General features: G+C 32.7%; 1 pseudogene; it reads right to left on the bottom strand.

The window, feature by feature from the left end:
* Nucleotides 1-1,186: 1,186 nt before the first annotated feature.
* On the bottom strand, nt 1,187-9,006 carry LOC143205774 (translation elongation factor 2-like; annotated as a pseudogene).
* Nucleotides 9,007-14,751: the final 5,745 nt, after the last annotated feature.

The raw sequence follows: 14,751 nt of genomic DNA, 5'->3' as shown, positions 1-14,751 counted from the left end.
AAACAGTTAGTCACTATGACATTAAAATATTCAAAATATTTTTGGTTCAACTATATACAAAGAATGTAATCATATATTTAATTATTTAAAACAGTATTTACCATTTTGGATATTTGAAGATTTATTTATAAGAAATATAAATAAGGTGATACATTTAAATGCACTCGGTGAATTTCCTGTGGGTGCTTACTGTTTTTTTCAATTTAAAAAGTCATGCGAGTAATAAGTCTGTACTTCTGTAATGAATACCTATGTTAAATTTTGACGATAAAATTATTAAAACACAATAATTCTTAAATCAAGTAAAACGTCAAATTACTAACGAGAATATAATCTTAATGGAAAATTTAACTTTTCAGTATTTAGCACGATGGTGCAGAAGATACTTTGCACATCAATGTATTTTAGGTAAGATCTCTAGTTAAGTTTTCTATTTTTAAATTGCCATTAATATTCATTCTAATGAAATAAATCTGCTTAATTGCTTGAGATTCGTTCCGCCATTCTGCTAATATATGGAAATGTAAATTATAAGTCTATTGAGGCATACAGACCGAACAAAGTACGAATATTTCCAGATACGACATCTTCCATGATTTCAAAATAACGACCAATCATGAAGATGGCTCCCTGAATTGTTTTCTCGTATAAATCCTCTTTCTTGAGGCCACATAGTTAGGTCCCAGGATAGGGGCCTTCATGTCGGTGATACTTTACCGGAAAAAACAGGACCAAAATTGTACAAATAACCTTTATGAGAAGTACACACACCTGCTAATAATTCATTATTACAAAACTGTTTCTAACTTTATCCATAATTTATAGCGAATTAGCAGTATCAGTTGCAACAATCATTAACCAATGTCGGCCTGGGGCGGTTGGAGATGACATCACGATTAATTAAAAGATTGTCAAGATACTACAATGTTTCCTACTTTAATTCGGAAGTTCTAAATAAATTGTCTTTACCACAGAAATATATTTAGATATGCGTTATTGCATCTGAATTTAATTGCATTATGCATGTTTCTTTTGTAAAATTAATACAAAGTGAAATAACATCAAAAATACATACATAATTATTCAATTTCTTATTCAAATAATTATTTAGGAATTTACTTACCCCTCATACAATCTACTACAACAAGAGCACCATCAGTTACACGAAGGGCACAACTAGGTAGGATTAAGTAACTTGAATTCTAGCATGATCCTAAACCAACGCCTTCAGACAGATTTCTATGTGGAGCTCTCTGGCACCGACAATGATGTTTTCGCTAGATTCTTCAATGACACATTGTACCATAAGATCAGATTTAGCCAAACGTTTCAAACCTGAAGTCAAATGACACAGACATTAGTGATAATCACAAAATAAAAGCGAACATTTGCGTACCTTCTACAAGTTTTGGTGAATCGGCCGGATTCTTGGGTTCCACAGCTACACGTAGTACGAGAGTAACGCCGAATTTCATGACATTCAAGTTCTACATGTTTGTGAATGTTGGGATGATATCGGGCTTAACCAAAAATTGATCCACACCGAACAACGTTTAAATGTTTCCAGATGGGACATCTTCAATGGCTTCTAGATAACGACCCATCATGAGGATGGCTCCCTGAATTGTCTTCTCGTTTAAATCTTCTTTCTTGATGCCACATATTTAGGTCTTGGGATAGAGGCCTCCATGCCGGTATCTACTTTACAGGAAAAAAACAGACCAAAATCGTAGAAATAGCCGTTATGAGAATTGGGTACCAGTTTAGACACATATCATCATAGGACCGTTAGGATCACAGTTATTAATACCTAAAGTAATATAAAAGTAGTATAAAAGTAGACGTAACATGAAAGCATTTAATACCTAGGCTTCTAATTTTCTTCCAATGCACTGCCAACAATATACTTATTTCCTAATAACTTCATAAAAGTTATTTTGTAGGCTTTATAGTGGCCTAATTGTGCTGGAAGAATTAATTTTTTTTAAATAATAAAACACATGTTTAAATGCAGTTCATAATTAAGTCAAAAATTTTGTAGATTCAAGATGTACATGCAAAACAATCTTTTGTTATCATTATCCTGTTTTTGGGTCGAAATATTCCTAACCCCATAGATCGTTAAACGTCAGAAAATTTGGTAAAGTTATTCAGCATCCAACTGCAATTTCAAATGGGTATGGTCCATCTTGTTCATGAACAAGATTGGCTTAATACGTTCGTCGATAACCTGACGTAACATAGTTTCCGTTATCCATTATTACAAAATTGTTTCTAATTTTATCCAAAGTTTACAGCGAATTAGTAGCATCAATAGCACCAATCATTAACCAATGTGGCCTGGGGTGGTTGGAGATGACATCACGATTAATTAAAAGATTGTAAAGAAACTACAATGTTTCCTACTTTAATTCGGAAGTTCTTAATAAATTGTCTTTACCACAGAAATATATTTAGATATGCGTTATAGCATCTGCATTGAATTGCATTATGCCTGTCTCATTAGTAAAATTAATACAAGGTTAAGTAACACCAAAAATACATACATCATTATTTAATTAATTATACAAATAATTATTTAGAAATTTACTTACCCGTAATACAATCTACTACAACAAGAGCACAATTAGTTACACGAAGGGTACTACTGGGTCGGATTAAGTAAGTTGAATTATATCATGATGCTCCTCCAAGGCCTACAGACAGATTTCTAAGTGGAGCTCTCTGGCAGATGCAATGATGTTTTCGCTAGATTCTTCAATGACAAATTTTATCATAAGATCAGACTTAGCCAAAAGTTTCAAACCCTAAGTCAAATGACACAGACCTTAGTGATAATCACACAATACAAGCGAACATTTGCGTACCTTCTAAAAGTTTTGGTGAATTGGCCGGATTCTTGGCTTCCACAGCTACACGTAATACGAGAGCTACGCGGAATTTCATGACATTCAAGTTCCGCATATTTGTGAATGTGGGGATGGTATCGGGCTTAACCAAAAATTGATACAGACCGAACAAAGTACGAATATTTCCAGATACGACATCTTCCATGATTTCAAAATAACGACCAATCATGAGGACGGCTCCCTGAATTGTCTTCTCGTATAAATCCTCTTTCTTGAGGCCACATAGTTAGGTCCCAGGATAGGGGCCTTCATGTCGGTGGATAATTTACCGGAAAAAACAGGACCAAAATTGTAGAAATAACCTTTATGAGAAGTACACACACCTGCTAATAATTCATTATTACAAAACTGTTTCTAAATTTATCCATAATTTATAGCGAATTGGCAGTATCAGTTGCAACAATCATTAACCAGTGTCGGCCTGGGGCGGTTGGAGATGACATCACGTTTAATTAAAAGATTGTCAAGATACTACAATGTTTCCTACTTTAATTCGGAAGTTCTAAATAAATTGTCTTTACCACAGAAATATATTTAGATATGCGTTATTGCATCTGAATTGAATTGCATTATGCATGTTTCTTTTGTAAAATTAATACAAAGTGACATAACACCAAAAATACATACATAATTATTCAATTTCTTATTCAAATAATTATTTAATAATTTACTTACCCCTCATACAATCTACTACAACAAGAGCACCATCAGTTACACGAAGGGCACAACTAGGTAGAATTAAGTAACTTGAATTCTAGCATGATCCTCCCCCAACGCCTTCAGACAGATTTCTATGTGGAGCTCTCTGGCACCGACAATGATGTTTTCGCTAGATTCTTCAATGACACATAGTACCATAAGATCAGACTTAGCCAAAAGTTTCAAACCCTAAGTCAAATGATACAGACATTTGTGATAATCACACAATACAAGCGAACATTTGCGTACCTTCTAAAAGTTTTGGTGAATTGGCGGGATTCTTGGGTTCCACAGACCAAACAAAGTGCAAATATTTCCAGATGGAACATATTCCATGGTATCTATATTACGACCAATCATGAGGATGGCTCCCTGAATTGCCTTCTCGTGTAAATCCTTTTTCTTGAAGCCACATAGTTAGGTCCATGTATAGGGACCTTCATATCGGTGGCTACTTTACCGGACCTTTATGAGAAGTGCACACACCTGCAAATAATTCATTATTACCAAATTGTTTCTAATTTTATTTATAATTTATAGCGAATTAGCAGCATCAGTAGCACCTATCATTAACAAATGTCGGCCTGGGGCGGTTGGAGATGACATCACGTTTAAATAAAAGATTGTAACGACACTATAATTTTTCCTACTTTAATTTGGAAGCTCTTAATAATTTGTCTTTACCACAGAAATATATTTAGATATGCGTTATTGCATCTGCATTAAATTGCATTATGCATATTTCATTAGTACAATTAATACAAAGTGAATTAACACCAAAAATATATACATAATTATTTAATTTATTATAGAAATAATTATTTAGGAACTTGCTTACCCGTAATAAAATCTACTGCAACAAGAACATCATCAGTTAAACGAAGGATACTGCTGGATCGGATTAAGTAACTTGAATTCTAGCATGATCCTCCTCCAAGGCCTTCAGACAGATTTCTAAGTAGAGCTCTCTGGCCCCGGCAATTCAATGACACATTGTACCATAAGAGCAGACTTAGCCAAACATTTCAAACCTGAAGGCAAATGACACAGGCCTTAGTGATAATCACGCAATAAAAACGAACATTTGCGTACCTTCTACAGGTTTTGGTGAATCGGCCGGATTCTTGGGTTCCACAGCTACACGTAGTACGAGAGTTACGCCGAATTTCATGACATTCAAGTTCTACATATTTGTGAATATGGGGATGATATCGGGCTTAACCAAAAATTGATCCACACCGAACAACGTTTAAATGTTTCCAGATGGGACATCTTCAATGGCTTCTAGATAACGACCCATCATGAGGATGTCTCCCTGAATTGTCTTCTCGTTTAAATCTTCTTTCTTGAAGCCACATAGTTAGGTCCCAGTATAGGGGCCTTCATATCGGTGGCTAATTTACCGGAAAAAAAACAGGACAAAAATTACAGAAATAACCTTTATGAGAAGGCACACACCTGCAAATAATTCATTATTACCAAATTGTTTCTAATTTTATTCATAATTTATAGCGAATTAGCAGCATCAGTAGCACCAATCATTAACCATTATCGGCCTGGGGCGGTTGGAGATGACATCACGATTAATTAAAAGATTGTAAAGACACTACAATTTTTCCTACTTTAATTTGGAAGCTCTTAATAATTTGTCCTTACCACAGAAATATATTTAGATATGCGTTATTGCATCTGCATTAAATTGCATTATGCATCATTAGTAAAATTAATACAAAGTGAATTAACACCAAAAATATATACATAATTATTTAATTTATTATAGAAATAATTATTTAGGAACTTGCTTACCCGTAATAAAATCTACTGCAACAAGAACATTATCAGCTAAACGAAGGATACTGCTGGATCGGATTAAGTAACTTGAATTCTAGCATGATCCTCCTCCAAGGCGTTCAGACATATTTCTAAGTGGAGCTCTCTGGCCCCGGCAATTCAATGACACATTGTACCATAAGAGCAGACTTAGCCAAACATTTCAAACCTGAAGTCAAATGACACAGACCATAGTGATAATCACACAATAAAAACGAACACTTGCGTACCTTCTACAGGTTTTTCTGAATCGGTCGGATTCTTGGGTTTCACAGCTACACGTACTACGAGAATTACGCCGAATTTCGTGACATTCAAGATCTGCATATTTGTGAATGTGGCGATGATATCGGGCTTAACAAAAAATTGATCTAGACCGAACAAAGTGTAAATATTTCCAGATGGGACATTTTCCATGGCTTCTATGTAACGACCAATCATGAGGATGGCTCCCTGAATTGTGTTATCGTGTATGTCCTCTTTCTTGAGGCCACATATTTAGGTCTTGGGATAGGGGCCTTCATGCCAGTGGCTATTTTACCCGAAAAAACAGGACCAAAATCGTAGAAATAACCTTTATGAGAAGTGAACACATCTGCATATATTTCATTATTAAGTAATTTTTTCTAAATTTATTCATAATTTATAGCGAATTAGCAGGATTAGTAGCACCAATCATTAACTCATGTCGGCATGGGGCGGTTGGAGATGACATCACAATTAATTAAAAGATTGTAAAGACACTACAATGTTTCCTACTATAATTTGGAAGTTGCATTATGCATGTTTCATTAGTAAAATTAATACAAAGTAAAGTAACACCAAAAATATATACATAATTATTTAATTTATTATAGAAATATTTGTTTAGCAATTCACTTACCCGTAATACAATCTACTGCATCAAGAACACCATCAATTACACGAAGGACACTACTGGGTCGGTTTAAGTTACTTGAATTCTAGCATGATCCTCCTCCAAGGCCTTCAGACAGATTTCTAAGTGGAGCTCTCTGGCACCGGCAATTCAATGACACATTGTACCATAAGACCAGACTTAGAAAAGCATTTCAAACCTGAAGTCAAATGACACAATGACCTTAGTGATAATCACACAAAAAAAACGAACATTTGCGTACTTCCTGTAGGTTTCCCTGAAACAGCCGGATTCTTGGGTTCCACAGCTACACGTACTACGAGAGTTACGCCGAATCTTATGACACTCAAGATCTGCATGTTTGTAAATGCGGCGATTGTATCGGGCTTAACCAAATATTGATCCAGACCGAACAAAGTGTAAATATTTCCAGATGGGACATCTTCCATGGCTTCTATGTCATCATGTCATGAGGATGGCTCCCTGAATTGTCTTCTCGTGTAAATACTTTTTCTCGAGGCCACATATTTAGGTCTTGGGATAGGGGCCTTCATGTCAGTGGCTACTTTACCGGCAAAAACAGGGCCAAAATCGTAGAAATAACCTTTATGAGAAGTGCACACACCTGCATATAATTCATTATTACCTAATTTTTTCTAAATTTATTCATAATTTATAGCGAATTAGCAGCATCAATAGCACCAATCATTAACCAATGTCAGCCTGTGGCGGTTGGATATGACATCACGATTAATTAAAAGATTATAAAGACACTACAATATTTCCTACTTTAATTTGGAAGTTCTTAATACATAGTCTTTACCACAGAAATATATTTTGATATGCGTTATTGCATTTGCATTGAATTGCATTATGCATGTTTCATTAGTAAAATTAATACAAAGTGATTTAACACCAAAAATACATACGTAATTATTCAATTTATTATAAAAAAAAATTTTAGTAATTTACTTACCCGTAATACAATGTACTGCAACAAGAACACCATCAGTTACACGAAAGGCACTACTGTGTCGGATTAAGTAACTTGAATTCTAGCATGATCCTCCTAAAAGGTCTTCAGACATATTTCTAAGTGGAGCTTTCTCGCACCGGCAATGATGATTTCGCTAGATTCTTCAATGACACATTGTACTTTAAGATCAGACTTAGCCAAACGTTTCAAACCTGAAGTCAAATAACACAGACCTTAGTGATAATCACACAATAAAAGCGAATATTTGCGTACACTCTACAGGTTTTCCTGAATCGGCCGGATTCTTGGGTTCCACAGCTACACGTAGATATGCCGAATTTCATGACATTCAAGTTCTACATGTTTGTGAATGTTGGGATGATATCGGGCTTAACCAAATATTGATCCACGCCGAACAACCTGTAAATGTTTCCAGATGGGACATCTTCAATGGATTCTACATAACGACCCATCATGAGGATGGCTCCCTGAATTGTCCTCTCGTTTAAATCTTTTTTACTGATGCGACATATTTAAGTCTTGGTATGAAGGCCTTCATGCCGGTGGCTACTTTATCGGAAAAAACAGGACCAAAATCGTAGAAATAACCTTTAAGAGAAGTGGGTACCATTTTAGACACATATCATCATAGTATCGTTAGGATCACAGTTCTTAATACCCAAAAACAAAAAAAGCAAATTATAGTCATTTGCAAATATTAAATAATAATAAAAATTGGTAATTGTTTTTTAGTTTATACCAATGATTCACAGTGAATCAGCCTGGAGTTGTAAACTACACATCACGTACAACTAAATACCAAAATGTAACGCGTTTTAAAAATCTATATAGGTGACACATACGAAGAACGGTTTCATCACCATGTGAACTTTCGTAAAACATTTCCGTTCTGTATTTCAGAGCAGTTAATGGGGATGGTAAGTGAACGGCAATCATCTGAAGCAAAGTCCCTCCAGCAGATAACCATATCCGACTAAATTGTTTTCCATGCTTATATTTGTCTTCATATTTCAAGTTAATGCGCAGTGTGGCGAGAGGGGCTTCATATTCTTCTTTCCTAAAATAAAAATTTTAGTTACACCCAAGAACTACAAATATATAATGCACTTTCGATATAACAGCTTGTCACCATAGGATATAAAGATAGAGGTAACATGAAAGCGTTTAATACCTAGGCTTATAATTTTCATCCAATGCACTGCCAACAATATATTTATTTCCTAATAACTTCATAAAAGTTATTTTGTAAACTATATAGTGGATTAATTGTGCTGGAAGAATTAATTTATTTTTAAATAATAAAACACATGTTTACTTGCAGTTCATAATCAAGTCAAAAATTTTGTAGATGGGATTCAAAATGTACATGCAAAACGATCTTTTGTTATCATTATCTTGTTTTTGGGTTGAAATATTCCTTACCCCATAGATTTTTAAACGCCAGAAAATTTGATAAAGCTATTCAGCACCCAACTGCAATTTCAAATGGGTATTGTCCATGTTGTTCATGAACAAGATTGGCTTAATACATTCGTCGATAGCCTGACGCAACATAGTTTGCGTTTGTATCCACACCTGAAATAATTCATTATTACAAAATTTTTTCTAACTTTATCCATAATTTACAGCGAATTTGCAGCATCAGTAGCACCAATCATTAACCTATGTCGGTCTGGGGCGGTTGAAGATGACATCACGATTAATTAAAAGATTGTAAAGACACTGCAATGTTTCCTACTTTCATTTGGAAGTTCCTAAAAAATTGTCTTTACCACAAAAATATATTTAGATATGCGTTATTGCATCTGCATTGAATTGCATTATGCATATTTCTTTGGTAAAATTAAACAAAGTGAAGTAAAAACAAAAATATATACAAAATTATTTAATTTATTATACAAGTAATTATTTAGGAATTAACTTACCCCTAATACAAAATACTACAACAAGAATCATCAGTTACATGAAGGGCACTGCTGGGTCGGATAAGTAACTTGAATTCTAGCATGATGCTCTTCCTAGGCCTTCAGACAGGTTTCTAAGTGGAGCTCTCTGGCACCGGCAATGATATTTTCGCTAGATTCTTCAATGACACATTTTACCATAAGATCAGACTTAGCCAAACGTTTCAAACCTGAAGTCAAATGACACAGACCTTAGTGATAATCACACAATAAAAGCGAACATTTGCGTACCTTCTACAGGTTTTGGTGAATCGGCCGGTTTCTTGGGTTCCACAGCTGCACGTACTACAAGAGTTACACCGAATTTAATGGCATTCAAGTTCTGCATATTTGTGAATATGGGGATGGTTTCGGGCTTAACCAAAAATTGATCCAGACCGAACAAAGTGCAAATTTTTCCAGATGGGACATCTTCCAGGGCTTCTATATGACGACCAAACATGAGGATGGCTCCCTGAATTGTCTTCTCGTGTAAATCCTCTTTCTTGAGGCCACATAGTTAGGTCCCAGGATAGGGGCTTTCATGTCGGTGGATACTTTACCGGAAAAAAACAGGACCAACATTGTAAAAATAACCATTATGAGAAGTCCACACACCTGCAAATAATTCAGTATTACAAAATTGTTTCTAACTTCATAATTTACAGCGAATTAGCAGCATCAGTAGCACCAATAATTAACCAATGTCGGCCTGGGGCGGTTGGAGATGACATCACAATTAATTAAAAGATTGTAAAGACACTACAATGTTTCCTACTTTAATTTGGAAGTCTTTACCACAGAAATATATTTAGATATGTGTTATTGCATTTGCATTGAATTGCATTATGCATGTTACTTTAGGAAAATTAATACAAAGTGAAGTTTCACCAAAAATACATATATAATTATTTAATTTATTATTCAAATAATTATTTAGGAACTTACTTATCCGAAACACAATCTACTGCAACACGAGCACTATCAGTTACACGAAGAGCAGCAGTTACTTCAGAACGGAAATCTATGTGCCCAGAGGAACCAATCAAATTAATCAAAAAAGCTTTCTATTCTTTTTCGCGTTAATCAAGATTATTTATGAAAAAATCCCTATCTTCGAGCTCAATATACATAAATATGGCGCTAAAAGTAGATTAGTTAGTATTTTTGTTTAAACAAATATCCAGCTTTATTTTAAAGAGATAAAGCTTCTTCCTTATTATTTGGGGACATAATCATACAGATACCATAGTTATAACAGGCAAAAAAGATACATACTAAAAAATAGGCTAAATAAATTAATATTAAAAATGAACAAAGAAAAAAACAAATGTTAAACGAAATAGACAGGTTCAAATGTCTAATTTTAAATAACTATAAACACTACCAATTAATGTTATTTAAAATAACTTTTAAACTATATACAAATAATATATTCAATTCATTATTATTAAATGGCACAATAAAAATTAAAACAAATATGATTCGTTAAATCAAACTTTTATTATCTATTAATGTGTTTATACATGATTACAATAATATAACTAGGATTATAAGTATTCTGCAACAAAATATGTAGAGAGAGTTCTCAAACATTAACTAACATATAGAAATTTGAATGTAACATCAATTTTAATTATTGTTGAAGAAGATATATTTGATTTTCAGTTATTATCTGGCTTCATCCAGAGCATATCGGGTAATGATGGATTTACTATTATATTTTTATTATTACTATCATTATTATTCCAAATAGATAATCCTTTAATATCAAATTAAGTTAAGAACAAATTCATTAAATAGTGTTGGGAACTATCAACTGAAATCGATTGTTTAGTTATTGACTACTTTTTACTATTGACTGTCTCAGTAGCTGTTTTTGGTTCGACTGATTTTACTACTTTTTACCAGTGGCTGCTTCAGTCAACTAATTTCGGTCCGACTGATGTTGTTACTATCTACTATCGACTGTTTCAGTTTACTATTTTACTAGTTACTATTTTTGGTTCTACTAGTTTTATTCGACTGATTTTTAAAGTTCTGGCAATGTCGTCCTAGCCGCGACGTTGACAAAAATATACCCAAATTTATGCTTACATAGATTTATATGTAATACATACAGTTTTATGAATATTTTGGTAGTTTGCTTGTAAATAATAATATATTGTATATTAACAGATCAACATTTTGGAAAGATATTTTTCAAGATTGTTAATGTAATATGGTAAAAAAATTAAAATTGTTAATGATGAACAGTAAAATATTTTAGACTGTTTTTATGACAATATTAGGTAATATTTTGATTACTCTCTCAGTTGTTGTTAAATATATTTTCGTTCAATAATAAATAAAGCATTTACATTATTTAAAAAGTTCTAGTAGTTATTGTGCGATCATTTCTAATTATGTCATGAATTAGTTTTTTTTATGATTCGGTATATGTTTAATACTTATTTAGTATTTATTGGTATTGTATTTCTTTAGTTTTTAGGTTTTGTTTAAGTTCTGTTGTGTTGTCTATATTTATTATAGTATATTATTTAAAATTCACAATTAACATATTAAAATACGATAAAGTATATGTAGGGTGTTATTCCATTTAGAAAGAAATTATTTATATAAAAAAATTGAATTCCTTTTCACAGATCCCAGAACATTCAAATATAAAATCAATTCTGCTTCGTTTAAAATGAAATTAACTAATGAATAATTCATGAATTAATTGCGAGTTAATAATATTCTGTAATTACTTTTCTCCTTTTCTATTTTAAAGTTAGTACCTTAAAGAATATGTACATCTCCGTCTCGTTTATACTATCGTTAGAAAATATTAGCATAAATAAAATAAATTAATTGCTCGAAGCAATTATCTCCGTCCTTTCCTCTCCCAAAATTTATAAAGGAAAGGGGTCGTACATCTTCGTCTGACATCACGAATTGATAAAAACATTCGAACCGTGCATTTGAACTATAATATAATGTGCATTTGAAAATGGTAATTATTATTTTCGGTCGCTAGTTTATATAGTTTTTTGACTATCGACTATTCTCTTTTGCGACTATCGACTGTTTTCAGTCGATTGTTCCCAACGCTAATATTAAATTATATTCAATTTATTATTATTAAATGACACAATAAATTATAAAATGAATTTAGTTTGTTAAATTAAACTCTTATTAATTATTAATCTGTATATTACATTAATACATAAACACTGTAAACTAGTTTTTTAAATATTATTAAACTGCGTTGTGAAATTCTAGAAATATAAACCAATACATAAATTCATATAAAAAAAATAAAAACAATATCTATTATTGTTGGACAATACAATTTTGATATTCACTTATTTGGTTTCATCCAACTCATATCAGTTAATGACCATGTCAATTGTGTATCAATAGCACCCTCAACGAAGGGTAATAAATCATCAATTTTAACCATTAGGCACAAGTCATGTTTGCCTAATTGGATTTAAATATTTTGAAGTCTGACTAATAATTTAAATTACGATATTTCCCACTTGGTGCAAACTATAATTTTGACTTCCAAAAAGGAACAAGCTCCTTCAACGTAAAACAAGGGTGCATAAAGTTCTTTGTTTCTCACCACAAATAGAATGTGACAATTAGCAGTTATCTGTAAAAAGCCGCACATATTTTTAGGACAAATTTGGTACATGTTCCTTGTTAAATCGTACAAAATATATTCGAAAAATTTTTAAAAATAATACAGCCCTAAACAATCATTCAACTGCATTTTATAATCACTACCCTCTAGAAATCTATTTCCGAAAGTTTCCTCATGTGCAATGTTAATCATATTGAACAGATCTGCTTCTACTTTTTTCATTCGGCTACATTTCACGTAAAACAAGTTATAGACTTCAAGCGAGAATTTCTTAACTCGAGAAAACACTTTGTCGTTTAAGATTCTGATACTAACATTAAAATCATCAACAATAACATAAGGTATATTAGACGATTCGATGTAGAGCCATCCGAAGGTTTTAGAGGCAGGCGTTGGTATCTGTTCCTTTAATAGCCTACTTGTACCGGCCGGTAAATCTGTAACATTTCCTAGATACGGTTCTTGAGTTTCGATATTCAATATCAGTAAATGGTTCACAGCATTTTCCATATTTGATGGCATTATAAATGATTTTATTTTCTTTAGCCACAAATTGTGAATTATAAACTCAATAAAATACGACCAATGAACTGGACGATTAAAATAATATCAAAATGGCTGAATAGTTTATGCCAACAGTTTTTCTTGATTACTTTGATCTCCCAGTTAATATGAAATAAGTTTAATTTTTGCGTAAAAATTATTTCACCTATTCGTATGTTTCAAAAAACACATATATAAAAACCAAAAATAATAAATTCTATAAATATTTTGTAATAGTGATATAAAACTATTAATTAGTTTTTTGAGTTACTCAATCTTTTATCCCAAGGTCATTCATTATCGTTATCCATTTTTTATTTATAGGTTATGGTTACAGTTAATATATCAAAAATATTGAAACGTACTATTAATTTTATTTTATATTATTTTAACTCTTCTGTTTACAAAGACAAGAAAATTTGTGAATTTTTAGTAATGAAACCAATTAAACTCCGTGAAACCGACAGATGTTAATATATCATAGCAGATTAATCCGTGAGAATCCTGATCGAAGTTCGTCTGTAAAAATCATGTTATTAATTTATTAAATTTAAGGGTAAATGTATAATGTAAATGTTTTTAAAAATTGAAATTTGTTAGATAATGTTTTATTGATTTTATTATAAATTCCAGTAGGCCTTTAGGAAAATATTGATATATACCTGACGTTATAAATATTAAAATGGTTGGATTCTAATGCGCATCCAGGTTTTCCATTCACTATTACCCTTAGGGTGTCGCTAATAAAAACGGTTTCTGTACATTTACAATACATTTTATGTTATTTATTTTGTTCTTTATTATCACATTAAATAGTCGTGATGTATACCTATAACATGGAACTCTTTGTGGTTAACAGATGTGCAACTTAGCAACTTATCAGTTCTTGATGGATTATCTTAGCTGTCACATGGCATATTGTAAAGGTTACCTGCCTTTTTTACAAACTATGGGTTTATCTGGACTGACACTACAGTTTGGCGTGGGCACCAAACCACGGTCCTCAGCATTAAGCGTACCGACCGGCGAATGACCAACTTTAAAAATCATCGTAGAAGATATCCGGTCTTACCCAGCCTGGTTACTGACATGTCTGGGATCATTTGCTTGTTGTTTTCTTGATTTTACACTCTTACCTAGGACAATCGCGATATTTAAACAATCAAAAACATAAATTTACGACCATGCCCCAGCAGGATTCGAACCCGCGCCTATCGCATCATTAGGAGGACCGTCCTATCGCTTTTAAAACTGCCCCCGATATTAATCCATGGGAGTCTTAATTAGGCTGCACTGAACGTCTACCACAAATGACCTTTCCC

This window comes from Rhynchophorus ferrugineus, unplaced genomic scaffold, assembly GCF_030347505.1.
Source record: "Rhynchophorus ferrugineus isolate W39M unplaced genomic scaffold, kcgeb_rfMv2 rfM14, whole genome shotgun sequence".
Classification (NCBI taxonomy): domain Eukaryota; kingdom Metazoa; phylum Arthropoda; class Insecta; order Coleoptera; family Curculionidae; genus Rhynchophorus; species Rhynchophorus ferrugineus.
Note: the sequence above shows the minus strand (reverse complement) of the source record. Positions and strands in the feature narration are given on the sequence as shown.